Raw genomic sequence first — 18,372 nt, forward strand, 5'->3', positions numbered from 1 at the left:
CACACGCAGCATACCTCCCTGTGGTTTCTGAGCAGTCAAAAGAGACACAGAGCACACACTTCGTCCTTCCCCGAATCAGCTTCTCGAGGCAGGGTGTTCTGCATGTAGTGAACGGCCTCAACCAAGGCGCGCCCTAGCTAGGCCTCTGGGCCCGTGCCTCTTCAGAAGCCTGCAGTGCTACAGGAAAAACTGTGCTTTAGTGGCAATAGGAACGCAAGCCGACTTTCTCCTGGAGGCAGCGTGACTTCAGGTAGGAGGTCCTGGTTGGAAGGCGAAGCCTAGTGTTTTTTTCAGTGCAGCTCAGAGTAGGGAATGAGTGCGACTTCCACGGCATGTTGGAACCTGCTAGAACCGTGCTCGTGAACCTGTGGTAGTGCTGGGGGAATCAAGCTGTCCCAGGAAAGAGTGTACTGTTTTGCCCCTCACTCGGCATACACAGTGTGAGTCCGAAGGCCTACCGGCCTGGATGTTGTTTAGTAGGGCCCGGGGAGCCTGGGGGTACTCCGTGTTCTTGCAGGGCATAGGGTTTCCAGGCGAGGCACCTAGGTGTCCCGAAAAGCGTACTGGCGTTCAAAGGCTGCAGAGGAGCGCCTGCGGCCTCATGGAAACTGCTGCACGCCTCCGCTTCTGCAGAGCAATTCAGGGCCTTACCTCGAGGCAAGTCTTCACGTTGAGTGTCCCGTGAGCGACACCGCATGGTAGGATGCTGACTTTCTCCTTGAGTAGAGAGACTTCAGGTAGGAGGTCCTCTAAGAATTCGAAGCAGAGTGTTTTCTCATGGCAGCTCAAACGAGGGCAATGTCGAAGACTTCCAGGGCATGTTGGACTGCCTAGAAATGTGGTTCTGATGCTGTTCGAGTGCTCTAGAAATGTAGCTCTCCTGAAGTAACGTGCAGTGTGTTGCCCATCCCTCGGCAGACACGGAGGGCCTCCGAGGGACCTATGGGCCTCGATGTTGCTCAGTAGGCCCACAGGGGTGTGGAGGTACTCAGTGATCTTGGAACGAAAAGGATGCTCACCCGAGGGGCCTAGGAGTTCTCCAAGGCTACCTTCTTTCAAATAAAGCAGAACAGCGACTAAGAGCTCATGGAGAGAGCTGCATGCCTCCCGTTCTGCATGGCTACTCAGGGCCTTACCTCGAGGCAAGGACTCACGTTGAGATTCCCTTTGGCTCCAGAGAAGGGCAAGATGAGCCCCACTCCGGCCATGGAAGCACCCTGTGTAGCCAGAGAAAGCTCATTTTCTTCCCAGACCCATGCCTACAGCGGCCAGAGGCCAGTCAACAGCAGAGCATTTCAGGGAGCTTCAAGGCAGCACGCGTGGAGCTTTGCAAATGGAAAAGCAAGGCTAGTACCATCGCGCCCCCATTTCCATGGGCACACGCAGCATACCTCCCTGTGGTTTCTGACAAGTCAAAAGAGACACAGAGCACACACTGGTTCCTTCCCTGAATCAACTTCTCGAGGCAGGGTGTTCTGCATCTAGTGAACGGCCTCAGCCAAGGCACGCCCTAGCTAGGCCTCTGGGCCCGTGCCTCTTCAGAAGCCTGCAGTGCTACAGGAAAAACTGTGCTTCAGTTGCAATAGGCAAGCACTCCGCCTTTCTCCGGGAGGCAGGGTGACTTCAGGTACGAGGTCCAGGATGGAAGGCGAAGCCGAGGGTTTCTCTCAGTGCAGCTCAGACTAGGGAAAGAGTGTGACTTCCACGGCATGTTGGACCTTGCTAGAACGGGGCTCGTGATCCTGTGCGAGTGCTGGGTAAATCAAGAAGTCCCAAGAAAGAGTGCAGTGTGTTGCCCATCCCTCGGCAGACACGGAGGGCCTCCGAGGGACCTATGGGCCTCGATGTTGCTCAGTAGGCCCACAGCGGTGTGGAGGTACTCAGTGATCTTGGAACGAAAATGATGCTCACCCGAGGGGCCTAGGAGTTCTCAAATGCTACCTTCTTTCAAATAAAGCAGAACAGCGACTAAGAGCTCACGGAGAGAGCTGCATGCCTCCCTTCCTGCATGGCTACTCAGGGCCTTACCTCGAGGCAAGGACTCACGTTGAGATTCCCTTTAGCTCCAGAGCATGGCAAGATGAGCCCCACCCCGGCCATGGAAGCACCCTGTGTAGCCAGAGAAAGCTCATTTCCTTCCCAGACCCATGCCTACAGCGGCCAGAGGCCTGACAACAGCAGAGCATTTCAGGGCGCTTCAAGGGAGCGTGAACGGGGCTTTGCAAATGAAAAAGCAAGGCTAGTACCGTCGCGCCCCCATTTCCATGGGCACACGCAGCATACCTCCCTGTGGTTTCTGAGCAGTCAAAAGAGACACAGAGCACACACTTCGTCCTTCCCCGAATCAGCTTCTCGAGGCAGGGTGTTCTGCATGTAGTGAACGGCCTCAACCAAGGCGCGCCCTAGCTAGGCCTCTGGGCCCGTGCCTCTTCAGAAGCCTGCAGTGCTACAGGAAAAACTGTGCTTTAGTGGCAATAGGAACGCAAGCCGACTTTCTCCTGGAGGCAGCGTGACTTCAGGTAGGAGGTCCTGGTTGGAAGGCGAAGCCTAGTGTTTTTTTCAGTGCAGCTCAGAGTAGGGAATGAGTGCGACTTCCACGGCATGTTGGAACCTGCTAGAACCTTGCTCGTGAACCTGTGGTAGTGCTGGGGGAATCAAGCTGTCCCAGGAAAGAGTGTACTGTTTTGCCCCTCACTCGGCATACACAGTGTGAGTCCGAAGGCCTACCGGCCTGGATGTTGTTTAGTAGGGCCCGGGGAGCCTGGGGGTACTCCGTGTTCTTGCAGGGCATAGGGTTTCCAGGCGAGGCACCTAGGTGTCCCGAAAAGCGTACTGGCGTTCAAAGGCTGCAGAGGAGCGCCTGCGGCCTCATGGAAACTGCTGCACGCCTCCGCTTCTGCAGAGCAATTCAGGGCCTTACCTCGAGGCAAGTCTTCACGTTGAGTGTCCCGTGAGCGACACCGCATGGTAGGATGCTGACTTTCTCCTTGAGTAGAGAGACTTCAGGTAGGAGGTCCTCTAAGAATTCGAAGCAGAGTGTTTTCTCATGGCAGCTCTAACGGGGGCAATGTCGAAGACTACCAGGGCATGTTGGACTGCCTAGAAATGTGGTTCTGATGCTGTTCGAGTGCTCTAGAAATGTAGCTCTCCTGAAGTAACGTGCAGTGTGTTGCCCATCCCTCGGCAGACACGGAGGGCCTCCGAGGGACCTATGGGCCTCGATGTTGCTCAGTAGGCCCACAGGGGTGTGGAGGTACTCAGTGATCTTGGAACGAAAAGGATGCTCACCCGAGGGGCCTAGGAGTTCTCCAAGGCTACCTTCTTTCAAATAAAGCAGAACAGCGACTAAGAGCTCATGGAGAGAGCTGCATGCCTCCCGTTCTGCATGGCTACTCAGGGCCTTACCTCGAGGCAAGGACTCACGTTGAGATTCCCTTTAGCTCCAGAGCATGGCAAGATGAGCCCCACTCCGGCCATGGAAGCACCCTGTGTAGCCAGAGAAAGCTCATTTTCTTCCCAGACCCATGCCTACAGCGGCCAGAGGCCAGTCAACAGCAGAGCATTTCAGGGAGCTTCAAGGCAGCACGCGTGGAGCTTTGCAAATGGAAAAGCAAGGCTAGTACCATCGCGCCCCCATTTCCATGGGCACACGCAGCATACCTCCCTGTGGTTTCTGACAAGTCAAAAGAGACACAGAGCACACACTGGTTCCTTCCCTGAATCAACTTCTCGAGGCAGGGTGTTCTGCATCTAGTGAACGGCCTCAGCCAAGGCACGCCCTAGCTAGGCCTCTGGGCCCGTGCCTCTTCAGAAGCCTGCAGTGCTACAGGAAAAACTGTGCTTCAGTTGCAATAGGCAAGCACTCCGCCTTTCTCCGGGAGGCAGGGTGACTTCAGGTACGAGGTCCAGGATGGAAGGCGAAGCCGAGGGTTTCTCTCAGTGCAGCTCAGACTAGGGAAAGAGTGTGACTTCCACGGCATGTTGGACCTTGCTAGAACGGGGCTCGTGATCCTGTGCGAGTGCTGGGTAAATCAAGAAGTCCCAAGAAAGAGTGCAGTGTGTTGCCCATCCCTCGGCAGACACGGAGGGCCTCCGAGGGACCTATGGGCCTCGATGTTGCTCAGTAGGCCCACAGCGGTGTGGAGGTACTCAGTGATCTTGGAACGAAAATGATGCTCACCCGAGGGGCCTAGGAGTTCTCAAATGCTACCTTCTTTCAAATAAAGCAGAACAGCGACTAAGAGCTCACGGAGAGAGCTGCATGCCTCCCTTCCTGCATGGCTACTCAGGGCCTTACCTCGAGGCAAGGACTCACGTTGAGATTCCCTTTAGCTCCAGAGCATGGCAAGATGAGCCCCACCCCGGCCATGGAAGCACCCTGTGTAGCCAGAGAAAGCTCATTTCCTTCCCAGACCCATGCCTACAGCGGCCAGAGGCCTGACAACAGCAGAGCATTTCAGGGCGCTTCAAGGGAGCGTGAACGGGGCTTTGCAAATGAAAAAGCAAGGCTAGTACCGTCGCGCCCCCATTTCCATGGGCACACGCAGCATACCTCCCTGTGGTTTCTGAGCAGTCAAAAGAGACACAGAGCACACACTTCGTCCTTCCCCGAATCAGCTTCTCGAGGCAGGGTGTTCTGCATGTAGTGAACGGCCTCAACCAAGGCGCGCCCTAGCTAGGCCTCTGGGCCCGTGCCTCTTCAGAAGCCTGCAGTGCTACAGGAAAAACTGTGCTTTAGTGGCAATAGGAACGCAAGCCGACTTTCTCCTGGAGGCAGCGTGACTTCAGGTAGGAGGTCCTGGTTGGAAGACGAAGCCTAGTGTTTTTTTCAGTGCAGCTCAGAGTAGGGAATGAGTGCGACTTCCACGGCATGTTGGAACCTGCTAGAACCTTGCTCGTGAACCTGTGGTAGTGCTGGGGGAATCAAGCTGTCCCAGGAAAGAGTGTACTGTTTTGCCCCTCACTCGGCATACACAGTGTGAGTCCGAAGGCCTACCGGCCTGGATGTTGTTTAGTAGGGCCCGGGGAGCCTGGGGGTACTCCGTGTTCTTGCAGGGCATAGGGTTTCCAGGCGAGGCACCTAGGTGTCCCGAAAAGCGTACTGGCGTTCAAAGGCTGCAGAGGAGCGCCTGCGGCCTCATGGAAACTGCTGCACGCCTCCGCTTCTGCAGAGCAATTCAGGGCCTTACCTCGAGGCAAGTCTTCACGTTGAGTGTCCCGTGAGCGACACCGCATGGTAGGATGCTGACTTTCTCCTTGAGTAGAGAGACTTCAGGTAGGAGGTCCTCTAAGAATTCGAAGCAGAGTGTTTTCTCATGGCAGCTCTAACGGGGGCAATGTCGAAGACTACCAGGGCATGTTGGACTGCCTAGAAATGTGGTTCTGATGCTGTTCGAGTGCTCTAGAAATGTAGCTCTCCTGAAGTAACGTGCAGTGTGTTGCCCATCCCTCGGCAGACACGGAGGGCCTCCGAGGGACCTATGGGCCTCGATGTTGCTCAGTAGGCCCACAGGGGTGTGGAGGTACTCAGTGATCTTGGAACGAAAAGGATGCTCACCCGAGGGGCCTAGGAGTTCTCCAAGGCTACCTTCTTTCAAATAAAGCAGAACAGCGACTAAGAGCTCATGGAGAGAGCTGCATGCCTCCCGTTCTGCATGGCTACTCAGGGCCTTACCTCGAGGCAAGGACTCACGTTGAGATTCCCTTTAGCTCCAGAGCATGGCAAGATGAGCCCCACTCCGGCCATGGAAGCACCCTGTGTAGCCAGAGAAAGCTCATTTTCTTCCCAGACCCATGCCTACAGCGGCCAGAGGCCAGTCAACAGCAGAGCATTTCAGGGAGCTTCAAGGCAGCACGCGTGGAGCTTTGCAAATGGAAAAGCAAGGCTAGTACCATCGCGCCCCCATTTCCATGGGCACACGCAGCATACCTCCCTGTGGTTTCTGACAAGTCAAAAGAGACACAGAGCACACACTGGTTCCTTCCCTGAATCAACTTCTCGAGGCAGGGTGTTCTGCATCTAGTGAACGGCCTCAGCCAAGGCACGCCCTAGCTAGGCCTCTGGGCCCGTGCCTCTTCAGAAGCCTGCAGTGCTACAGGAAAAACTGTGCTTCAGTTGCAATAGGCAAGCACTCCGCCTTTCTCCGGGAGGCAGGGTGACTTCAGGTACGAGGTCCAGGATGGAAGGCGAAGCCGAGGGTTTCTCTCAGTGCAGCTCAGACTAGGGAAAGAGTGTGACTTCCACGGCATGTTGGACCTTGCTAGAACGGGGCTCGTGATCCTGTGCGAGTGCTGGGTAAATCAAGAAGTCCCAAGAAAGAGTGCAGTGTGTTGCCCATCCCTCGGCAGACACGGAGGGCCTCCGAGGGACCTATGGGCCTCGATGTTGCTCAGTAGGCCCACAGCGGTGTGGAGGTACTCAGTGATCTTGGAACGAAAATGATGCTCACCCGAGGGGCCTAGGAGTTCTCAAATGCTACCTTCTTTCAAATAAAGCAGAACAGCGACTAAGAGCTCACGGAGAGAGCTGCATGCCTCCCTTCCTGCATGGCTACTCAGGGCCTTACCTCGAGGCAAGGACTCACGTTGAGATTCCCTTTAGCTCCAGAGCATGGCAAGATGAGCCCCACCCCGGCCATGGAAGCACCCTGTGTAGCCAGAGAAAGCTCATTTCCTTCCCAGACCCATGCCTACAGCGGCCAGAGGCCTGACAACAGCAGAGCATTTCAGGGCGCTTCAAGGGAGCGTGAACGGGGCTTTGCAAATGAAAAAGCAAGGCTAGTACCGTCGCGCCCCCATTTCCATGGGCACACGCAGCATACCTCCCTGTGGTTTCTGAGCAGTCAAAAGAGACACAGAGCACACACTTCGTCCTTCCCCGAATCAGCTTCTCGAGGCAGGGTGTTCTGCATGTAGTGAACGGCCTCAACCAAGGCGCGCCCTAGCTAGGCCTCTGGGCCCGTGCCTCTTCAGAAGCCTGCAGTGCTACAGGAAAAACTGTGCTTTAGTGGCAATAGGAACGCAAGCCGACTTTCTCCTGGAGGCAGCGTGACTTCAGGTAGGAGGTCCTGGTTGGAAGGCGAAGCCTAGTGTTTTTTTCAGTGCAGCTCAGAGTAGGGAATGAGTGCGACTTCCACGGCATGTTGGAACCTGCTAGAACCGTGCTCGTGAACCTGTGGTAGTGCTGGGGGAATCAAGCTGTCCCAAGAAAGAGTGTACTGTTTTGCCCCTCACTCGGCATACACAGTGTGAGTCCGAAGGCCTACCGGCCTGGATGTTGTTTAGTAGGGCCAGGGGAGCCTGGGGGTACTCCGTGTTCTTGCAGGGCATAGGGTTTCCAGGCGAGGCACCTAGGTGTCCCGAAAAGCGTACTGGCGTTCAAAGGCTGCAGAGGAGCGCCTGCGGCCTCATGGAAACTGCTGCACGCCTCCGCTTCTGCAGAGCAATTCAGGGCCTTACCTCGAGGCAAGTCTTCACGTTGAGTGTCCCGTGAGCGACACCGCATGGTAGGATGCTGACTTTCTCCTTGAGTAGAGAGACTTCAGGTAGGAGGTCCTCTAAGAATTCGAAGCAGAGTGTTTTCTCATGGCAGCTCTAACGGGGGCAATGTCGAAGACTACCAGGGCATGTTGGACTGCCTAGAAATGTGGTTCTGATGCTGTTCGAGTGCTCTAGAAATGTAGCTCTCCTGAAGTAACGTGCAGTGTGTTGCCCATCCCTCGGCAGACACGGAGGGCCTCCGAGGGACCTATGGGCCTCGATGTTGCTCAGTAGGCCCACAGGGGTGTGGAGGTACTCAGTGATCTTGGAACGAAAAGGATGCTCACCCGAGGGGCCTAGGAGTTCTCCAAGGCTACCTTCTTTCAAATAAAGCAGAACAGCGACTAAGAGCTCATGGAGAGAGCTGCATGCCTCCCGTTCTGCATGGCTACTCAGGGCCTTACCTCGAGGCAAGGACTCACGTTGAGATTCCCTTTAGCTCCAGAGCATGGCAAGATGAGCCCCACTCCGGCCATGGAAGCACCCTGTGTAGCCAGAGAAAGCTCATTTTCTTCCCAGACCCATGCCTACAGCGGCCAGAGGCCAGTCAACAGCAGAGCATTTCAGGGAGCTTCAAGGCAGCACGCGTGGAGCTTTGCAAATGGAAAAGCAAGGCTAGTACCATCGCGCCCCCATTTCCATGGGCACACGCAGCATACCTCCCTGTGGTTTCTGACAAGTCAAAAGAGACACAGAGCACACACTGGTTCCTTCCCTGAATCAACTTCTCGAGGCAGGGTGTTCTGCATCTAGTGAACGGCCTCAGCCAAGGCACGCCCTAGCTAGGCCTCTGGGCCCGTGCCTCTTCAGAAGCCTGCAGTGCTACAGGAAAAACTGTGCTTCAGTTGCAATAGGCAAGCACTCCGCCTTTCTCCGGGAGGCAGGGTGACTTCAGGTACGAGGTCCAGGATGGAAGGCGAAGCCGAGGGTTTCTCTCAGTGCAGCTCAGACTAGGGAAAGAGTGTGACTTCCACGGCATGTTGGACCTTGCTAGAACGGGGCTCGTGATCCTGTGCGAGTGCTGGGTAAATCAAGAAGTCCCAAGAAAGAGTGCAGTGTGTTGCCCATCCCTCGGCAGACACGGAGGGCCTCCGAGGGACCTATGGGCCTCGATGTTGCTCAGTAGGCCCACAGCGGTGTGGAGGTACTCAGTGATCTTGGAACGAAAATGATGCTCACCCGAGGGGCCTAGGAGTTCTCAAATGCTACCTTCTTTCAAATAAAGCAGAACAGCGACTAAGAGCTCACGGAGAGAGCTGCATGCCTCCCTTCCTGCATGGCTACTCAGGGCCTTACCTCGAGGCAAGGACTCACGTTGAGATTCCCTTTAGCTCCAGAGCATGGCAAGATGAGCCCCACCCCGGCCATGGAAGCACCCTGTGTAGCCAGAGAAAGCTCATTTCCTTCCCAGACCCATGCCTACAGCGGCCAGAGGCCTGACAACAGCAGAGCATTTCAGGGCGCTTCAAGGGAGCGTGAACGGGGCTTTGCAAATGAAAAAGCAAGGCTAGCACCATCGCGCCCCCATTTCCATGGGCACACGCAGCATACCTCCCTGTGGTTTCTGAGCAGTCAAAAGAAACACAGAGCACACACTTCGTCCTTCCCCGAATCAGCTTCTCGAGGCAGGGTGTTCTGCATGTAGTGAACGGCCTCAACCAAGGCGCGCCCTAGCTAGGCCTCTGGGCCCGTGCCTCTTCAGAAGCCTGCAGTGCTACAGGAAAAACTGTGCTTTAGTGGCAATAGGAACGCAAGCCGACTTTCTCCTGGAGGCAGCGTGACTTCAGGTAGGAGGTCCTGGTTGGAAGGCGAAGCCTAGTGTTTTTTTCAGTGCAGCTCAGAGTAGGGAATGAGTGCGACTTCCACGGCATGTTGGAACCTGCTAGAACCGTGCTCGTGAACCTGTGGTAGTGCTGGGGGAATCAAGCTGTCCCAAGAAAGAGTGTACTGTTTTGCCCCTCACTCGGCATACACAGTGTGAGTCCGAAGGCCTACCGGCCTGGATGTTGTTTAGTAGGGCCAGGGGAGCCTGGGGGTACTCCGTGTTCTTGCAGGGCATAGGGTTTCCAGGCGAGGCACCTAGGTGTCCCGAAAAGCGTACTGGCGTTCAAAGGCTGCAGAGGAGCGCCTGCGGCCTCATGGAAACTGCTGCACGCCTCCGCTTCTGCAGAGCAATTCAGGGCCTTACCTCGAGGCAAGTCTTCACGTTGAGTGTCCCGTGAGCGACACCGCATGGTAGGATGCTGACTTTCTCCTTGAGTAGAGAGACTTCAGGTAGGAGGTCCTCTAAGAATTCGAAGCAGAGTGTTTTCTCATGGCAGCTCTAACGGGGGCAATGTCGAAGACTACCAGGGCATGTTGGACTGCCTAGAAATGTGGTTCTGATGCTGTTCGAGTGCTCTAGAAATGTAGCTCTCCTGAAGTAACGTGCAGTGTGTTGCCCATCCCTCGGCAGACACGGAGGGCCTCCGAGGGACCTATGGGCCTCGATGTTGCTCAGTAGGCCCACAGGGGTGTGGAGGTACTCAGTGATCTTGGAACGAAAAGGATGCTCACCCGAGGGGCCTAGGAGTTCTCCAAGGCTACCTTCTTTCAAATAAAGCAGAACAGCGACTAAGAGCTCATGGAGAGAGCTGCATGCCTCCCGTTCTGCATGGCTACTCAGGGCCTTACCTCGAGGCAAGGACTCACGTTGAGATTCCCTTTAGCTCCAGAGCATGGCAAGATGAGCCCCACTCCGGCCATGGAAGCACCCTGTGTAGCCAGAGAAAGCTCATTTTCTTCCCAGACCCATGCCTACAGCGGCCAGAGGCCAGTCAACAGCAGAGCATTTCAGGGAGCTTCAAGGCAGCACGCGTGGAGCTTTGCAAATGGAAAAGCAAGGCTAGTACCATCGCGCCCCCATTTCCATGGGCACACGCAGCATACCTCCCTGTGGTTTCTGACAAGTCAAAAGAGACACAGAGCACACACTGGTTCCTTCCCTGAATCAACTTCTCGAGGCAGGGTGTTCTGCATCTAGTGAACGGCCTCAGCCAAGGCACGCCCTAGCTAGGCCTCTGGGCCCGTGCCTCTTCAGAAGCCTGCAGTGCTACAGGAAAAACTGTGCTTCAGTTGCAATAGGCAAGCACTCCGCCTTTCTCCGGGAGGCAGGGTGACTTCAGGTACGAGGTCCAGGATGGAAGGCGAAGCCGAGGGTTTCTCTCAGTGCAGCTCAGACTAGGGAAAGAGTGTGACTTCCACGGCATGTTGGACCTTGCTAGAACGGGGCTCGTGATCCTGTGCGAGTGCTGGGTAAATCAAGAAGTCCCAAGAAAGAGTGCAGTGTGTTGCCCATCCCTCGGCAGACACGGAGGGCCTCCGAGGGACCTATGGGCCTCGATGTTGCTCAGTAGGCCCACAGCGGTGTGGAGGTACTCAGTGATCTTGGAACGAAAATGATGCTCACCCGAGGGGCCTAGGAGTTCTCAAATGCTACCTTCTTTCAAATAAAGCAGAACAGCGACTAAGAGCTCACGGAGAGAGCTGCATGCCTCCCTTCCTGCATGGCTACTCAGGGCCTTACCTCGAGGCAAGGACTCACGTTGAGATTCCCTTTAGCTCCAGAGCATGGCAAGATGAGCCCCACCCCGGCCATGGAAGCACCCTGTGTAGCCAGAGAAAGCTCATTTCCTTCCCAGACCCATGCCTACAGCGGCCAGAGGCCTGACAACAGCAGAGCATTTCAGGGCGCTTCAAGGGAGCGTGAACGGGGCTTTGCAAATGAAAAAGCAAGGCTAGCACCATCGCGCCCCCATTTCCATGGGCACACGCAGCATACCTCCCTGTGGTTTCTGAGCAGTCAAAAGAAACACAGAGCACACACTTCGTCCTTCCCCGAATCAGCTTCTCGAGGCAGGGTGTTCTGCATGTAGTGAACGGCCTCAACCAAGGCGCGCCCTAGCTAGGCCTCTGGGCCCGTGCCTCTTCAGAAGCCTGCAGTGCTACAGGAAAAACTGTGCTTTAGTGGCAATAGGAACGCAAGCCGACTTTCTCCTGGAGGCAGCGTGACTTCAGGTAGGAGGTCCTGGTTGGAAGGCGAAGCCTAGTGTTTTTTTCAGTGCAGCTCAGAGTAGGGAATGAGTGCGACTTCCACGGCATGTTGGAACCTGCTAGAACCTTGCTCGTGAACCTGTGGTAGTGCTGGGGGAATCAAGCTGTCCCAGGAAAGAGTGTACTGTTTTGCCCCTCACTCGGCATACACAGTGTGAGTCCGAAGGCCTACCGGCCTGGATGTTGTTTAGTAGGGCCCGGGGAGCCTGGGGGTACTCCGTGTTCTTGCAGGGCATAGGGTTTCCAGGCGAGGCACCTAGGTGTCCCGAAAAGCGTACTGGCGTTCAAAGGCTGCAGAGGAGCGCCTGCGGCCTCATGGAAACTGCTGCACGCCTCCGCTTCTGCAGAGCAATTCAGGGCCTTACCTCGAGGCAAGTCTTCACGTTGAGTGTCCCGTGAGCGACACCGCATGGTAGGATGCTGACTTTCTCCTTGAGTAGAGAGACTTCAGGTAGGAGGTCCTCTAAGAATTCGAAGCAGAGTGTTTTCTCATGGCAGCTCTAACGGGGGCAATGTCGAAGACTACCAGGGCATGTTGGACTGCCTAGAAATGTGGTTCTGATGCTGTTCGAGTGCTCTAGAAATGTAGCTCTCCTGAAGTAACGTGCAGTGTGTTGCCCATCCCTCGGCAGACACGGAGGGCCTCCGAGGGACCTATGGGCCTCGATGTTGCTCAGTAGGCCCACAGGGGTGTGGAGGTACTCAGTGATCTTGGAACGAAAAGGATGCTCACCCGAGGGGCCTAGGAGTTCTCCAAGGCTACCTTCTTTCAAATAAAGCAGAACAGCGACTAAGAGCTCATGGAGAGAGCTGCATGCCTCCCGTTCTGCATGGCTACTCAGGGCCTTACCTCGAGGCAAGGACTCACGTTGAGATTCCCTTTAGCTCCAGAGCATGGCAAGATGAGCCCCACTCCGGCCATGGAAGCACCCTGTGTAGCCAGAGAAAGCTCATTTTCTTCCCAGACCCATGCCTACAGCGGCCAGAGGCCAGTCAACAGCAGAGCATTTCAGGGAGCTTCAAGGCAGCACGCGTGGAGCTTTGCAAATGGAAAAGCAAGGCTAGTACCATCGCGCCCCCATTTCCATGGGCACACGCAGCATACCTCCCTGTGGTTTCTGACAAGTCAAAAGAGACACAGAGCACACACTGGTTCCTTCCCTGAATCAACTTCTCGAGGCAGGGTGTTCTGCATCTAGTGAACGGCCTCAGCCAAGGCACGCCCTAGCTAGGCCTCTGGGCCCGTGCCTCTTCAGAAGCCTGCAGTGCTACAGGAAAAACTGTGCTTCAGTTGCAATAGGCAAGCACTCCGCCTTTCTCCGGGAGGCAGGGTGACTTCAGGTACGAGGTCCAGGATGGAAGGCGAAGCCGAGGGTTTCTCTCAGTGCAGCTCAGACTAGGGAAAGAGTGTGACTTCCACGGCATGTTGGACCTTGCTAGAACGGGGCTCGTGATCCTGTGCGAGTGCTGGGTAAATCAAGAAGTCCCAAGAAAGAGTGCAGTGTGTTGCCCATCCCTCGGCAGACACGGAGGGCCTCCGAGGGACCTATGGGCCTCGATGTTGCTCAGTAGGCCCACAGCGGTGTGGAGGTACTCAGTGATCTTGGAACGAAAATGATGCTCACCCGAGGGGCCTAGGAGTTCTCAAATGCTACCTTCTTTCAAATAAAGCAGAACAGCGACTAAGAGCTCACGGAGAGAGCTGCATGCCTCCCTTCCTGCATGGCTACTCAGGGCCTTACCTCGAGGCAAGGACTCACGTTGAGATTCCCTTTAGCTCCAGAGCATGGCAAGATGAGCCCCACCCCGGCCATGGAAGCACCCTGTGTAGCCAGAGAAAGCTCATTTTCTTCCCAGACCCATGCCTACAGCGGCCAGAGGCCTGACAACAGCAGAGCATTTCAGGGCGCTTCAAGGGAGCGTGAACGGGGCTTTGCAAATGAAAAAGCAAGGCTAGTACCGTCGCGCCCCCATTTCCATGGGCACACGCAGCATACCTCCCTGTGGTTTCTGAGCAGTCAAAAGAGACACAGAGCACACACTTCGTCCTTCCCCGAATCAGCTTCTCGAGGCAGGGTGTTCTGCATGTAGTGAACGGCCTCAACCAAGGCGCGCCCTAGCTAGGCCTCTGGGCCCGTGCCTCTTCAGAAGCCTGCAGGGCTACAGGAAAAACTGTGCTTTAGTGGCAATAGGAACGCAAGCCGACTTTCTCCTGGAGGCAGCGTGACTTCAGGTAGGAGGTCCTGGTTGGAAGGCGAAGCCTAGTGTTTTTTTCAGTGCAGCTCAGAGTAGGGAATGAGTGCGACTTCCACGGCATGTTGGAACCTGCTAGAACCGTGCTCGTGAACCTGTGGTAGTGCTGGGGGAATCAAGCTGTCCCAGGAAAGAGTGTACTGTTTTGCCCCTCACTCGGCATACACAGTGTGAGTCCGAAGGCCTACGGGCCTGGATGTTGTTTAGTAGGGCCCGGGGAGCCTGGGGGTACTCCGTGTTCTTGCAGGGCATAGGGTTTCCAGGCGAGGCACCTAGGTGTCCCGAAAAGCGTACTGGCGTTCAAAGGCTGCAGAGGAGCGCCTGCGGCCTCATGGAAACTGCTGCACGCCTCCGCTTCTGCAGAGCAATTCAGGGCCTTACCTCGAGGCAAGTCTTCACGTTGAGTGTCCCGTGAGCGACACCGCATGGTAGGATGCTGACTTTCTCCTTGAGTAGAGAGACTTCAGGTAGGAGGTCCTCTAAGAATTCGAAGCAGAGTGTTTTCTCATGGCAGCTCTAACGGGGGCAATGTCGAAGACTACCAGGGCATGTTGGACTGCCTAGAAATGTGGTTCTGATGCTGTTCGAGTGCTCTAGAAATGTAGCTCTCCTGAAGTAACGTGCAGTGTGTTGCCCATCCCTCGGCAGACACGGAGGGCCTCCGAGGGACCTATGGGCCTCGATGTTGCTCAGTAGGCCCACAGGGGTGTGGAGGTACTCAGTGATCTTGGAACGAAAAGGATGCTCACCCGAGGGGCCTAGGAGTTCTCCAAGGCTACCTTCTTTCAAATAAAGCAGAACAGCGACTAAGAGCTCATGGAGAGAGCTGCATGCCTCCCGTTCTGCATGGCTACTCAGGGCCTTACCTCGAGGCAAGGACTCACGTTGAGATTCCCTTTAGCTCCAGAGCATGGCAAGATGAGCCCCACTCCGGCCATGGAAGCACCCTGTGTAGCCAGAGAAAGCTCATTTTCTTCCCAGACCCATGCCTACAGCGGCCAGAGGCCAGTCAACAGCAGAGCATTTCAGGGAGCTTCAAGGCAGCACGCGTGGAGCTTTGCAAATGGAAAAGCAAGGCTAGTACCATCGCGCCCCCATTTCCATGGGCACACGCAGCATACCTCCCTGTGGTTTCTGACAAGTCAAAAGAGACACAGAGCACACACTGGTTCCTTCCCTGAATCAACTTCTCGAGGCAGGGTGTTCTGCATCTAGTGAACGGCCTCAGCCAAGGCACGCCCTAGCTAGGCCTCTGGGCCCGTGCCTCTTCAGAAGCCTGCAGTGCTACAGGAAAAACTGTGCTTCAGTTGCAATAGGCAAGCACTCCGCCTTTCTCCGGGAGGCAGGGTGACTTCAGGTACGAGGTCCAGGATGGAAGGCGAAGCCGAGGGTTTCTCTCAGTGCAGCTCAGACTAGGGAAAGAGTGTGACTTCCACGGCATGTTGGACCTTGCTAGAACGGGGCTCGTGATCCTGTGCGAGTGCTGGGTAAATCAAGAAGTCCCAAGAAAGAGTGCAGTGTGTTGCCCATCCCTCGGCAGACACGGAGGGCCTCCGAGGGACCTATGGGCCTCGATGTTGCTCAGTAGGCCCACAGCGGTGTGGAGGTACTCAGTGATCTTGGAACGAAAATGATGCTCACCCGAGGGGCCTAGGAGTTCTCAAATGCTACCTTCTTTCAAATAAAGCAGAACAGCGACTAAGAGCTCACGGAGAGAGCTGCATGCCTCCCTTCCTGCATGGCTACTCAGGGCCTTACCTCGAGGCAAGGACTCACGTTGAGATTCCCTTTAGCTCCAGAGCATGGCAAGATGAGCCCCACCCCGGCCATGGAAGCACCCTGTGTAGCCAGAGAAAGCTCATTTCCTTCCCAGACCCATGCCTACAGCGGCCAGAGGCCTGACAACAGCAGAGCATTTCAGGGCGCTTCAAGGGAGCGTGAACGGGGCTTTGCAAATGAAAAAGCAAGGCTAGTACCGTCGCGCCCCCATTTCCATGGGCACACGCAGCATACCTCCCTGTGGTTTCTGAGCAGTCAAAAGAGACACAGAGCACACACTTCGTCCTTCCCCGAATCAGCTTCTCGAGGCAGGGTGTTCTGCATGTAGTGAACGGCCTCAACCAAGGCGCGCCCTAGCTAGGCCTCTGGGCCCGTGCCTCTTCAGAAGCCTGCAGTGCTACAGGAAAAACTGTGCTTTAGTGGCAATAGGAACGCAAGCCGACTTTCTCCTGGAGGCAGCGTGACTTCAGGTAGGAGGTCCTGGTTGGAAGGCGAAGCCTAGTGTTTTTTTCAGTGCAGCTCAGAGTAGGGAATGAGTGCGACTTCCACGGCATGTTGGAACCTGCTAGAACCTTGCTCGTGAACCTGTGGTAGTGCTGGGGGAATCAAGCTGTCCCAGGAAAGAGTGTACTGTTTTGCCCCTCACTCGGCATACACAGTGTGAGTCCGAAGGCCTACCGGCCTGGATGTTGTTTAGTAGGGCCCGGGGAGCCTGGGGGTACTCCGTGTTCTTGCAGGGCATAGGGTTTCCAGGCGAGGCACCTAGGTGTCCCGAAAAGCGTACTGGCGTTCAAAGGCTGCAGAGGAGCGCCTGCGGCCTCATGGAAACTGCTGCACGCCTCCGCTTCTGCAGAGCAATTCAGGGCCTTACCTCGAGGCAAGTCTTCACGTTGAGTGTCCCGTGAGCGACACCGCATGGTAGGATGCTGACTTTCTCCTTGAGTAGAGAGACTTCAGGTAGGAGGTCCTCTAAGAATTCGAAGCAGAGTGTTTTCTCATGGCAGCTCTAACGGGGGCAATGTCGAAGACTACCAGGGCATGTTGGACTGCCTAGAAATGTGGTTCTGATGCTGTTCGAGTGCTCTAGAAATGTAGCTCTCCTGAAGTAACGTGCAGTGTGTTGCCCATCCCTCGGCAGACACGGAGGGCCTCCGAGGGACCTATGGGCCTCGATGTTGCTCAGTAGGCCCACAGGGGTGTGGAGGTACTCAGTGATCTTGGAACGAAAAGGATGCTCACCCGAGGGGCCTAGGAGTTCTCCAAGGCTACCTTCTTTCAAATAAAGCAGAACAGCGACTAAGAGCTCATGGAGAGAGCTGCATGCCTCCCGTTCTGCATGGCTACTCAGGGCCTTACCTCGAGGCAAGGACTCACGTTGAGATTCCCTTTAGCTCCAGAGCATGGCAAGATGAGCCCCACTCCGGCCATGGAAGCACCCTGTGTAGCCAGAGAAAGCTCATTTTCTTCCCAGACCCATGCCTACAGCGGCCAGAGGCCAGTCAACAGCAGAGCATTTCAGGGAGCTTCAAGGCAGCACGCGTGGAGCTTTGCAAATGGAAAAGCAAGGCTAGTACCATCGCGCCCCCATTTCCATGGGCACACGCAGCATACCTCCCTGTGGTTTCTGACAAGTCAAAAGAGACACAGAGCACACACTGGTTCCTTCCCTGAATCAACTTCTCGAGGCAGGGTGTTCTGCATCTAGTGAACGGCCTCAGCCAAGGCACGCCCTAGCTAGGCCTCTGGGCCCGTGCCTCTTCAGAAGCCTGCAGTGCTACAGGAAAAACTGTGCTTCAGTTGCAATAGGCAAGCACTCCGCCTTTCTCCGGGAGGCAGGGTGACTTCAGGTACGAGGTCCAGGATGGAAGGCGAAGCCGAGGGTTTCTCTCAGTGCAGCTCAGACTAGGGAAAGAGTGTGACTTCCACGGCATGTTGGACCTTGCTAGAACGGGGCTCGTGATCCTGTGCGAGTGCTGGGTAAATCAAGAAGTCCCAAGAAAGAGTGCAGTGTGTTGCCCATCCCTCGGCAGACACGGAGGGCCTCCGAGGGACCTATGGGCCTCGATGTTGCTCAGTAGGCCCACAGCGGTGTGGAGGTACTCAGTGATCTTGGAACGAAAATGATGCTCACCCGAGGGGCCTAGGAGTTCTCAAATGCTACCTTCTTTCAAATAAAGCAGAACAGCGACTAAGAGCTCACGGAGAGAGCTGCATGCCTCCCTTCCTGCATGGCTACTCAGGGCCTTACCTCGAGGCAAGGACTCACGTTGAGATTCCCTTTAGCTCCAGAGCATGGCAAGATGAGCCCCACCCCGGCCATGGAAGCACCCTGTGTAGCCAGAGAAAGCTCATTTCCTTCCCAGACCCATGCCTACAGCGGCCAGAGGCCTGACAACAGCAGAGCATTTCAGGGCGCTTCAAGGGAGCGTGAACGGGGCTTTGCAAATGAAAAAGCAAGGCTAGTACCGTCGCGCCCCCATTTCCATGGGCACACGCAGCATACCTCCCTGTGGTTTCTGAGCAGTCAAAAGAGACACAGAGCACACACTTCGTCCTTCCCCGAATCAGCTTCTCGAGGCAGGGTGTTCTGCATGTAGTGAACGGCCTCAACCAAGGCGCGCCCTAGCTAGGCCTCTGGGCCCGTGCCTCTTCAGAAGCCTGCAGGGCTACAGGAAAAACTGTGCTTTAGTGGCAATAGGAACGCAAGCC

Source organism: Eubalaena glacialis, chromosome 12 (genome assembly GCF_028564815.1).
Source record: "Eubalaena glacialis isolate mEubGla1 chromosome 12, mEubGla1.1.hap2.+ XY, whole genome shotgun sequence".
In the NCBI taxonomy this organism is placed as follows: Eukaryota; Metazoa; Chordata; class Mammalia; order Artiodactyla; family Balaenidae; genus Eubalaena; species Eubalaena glacialis.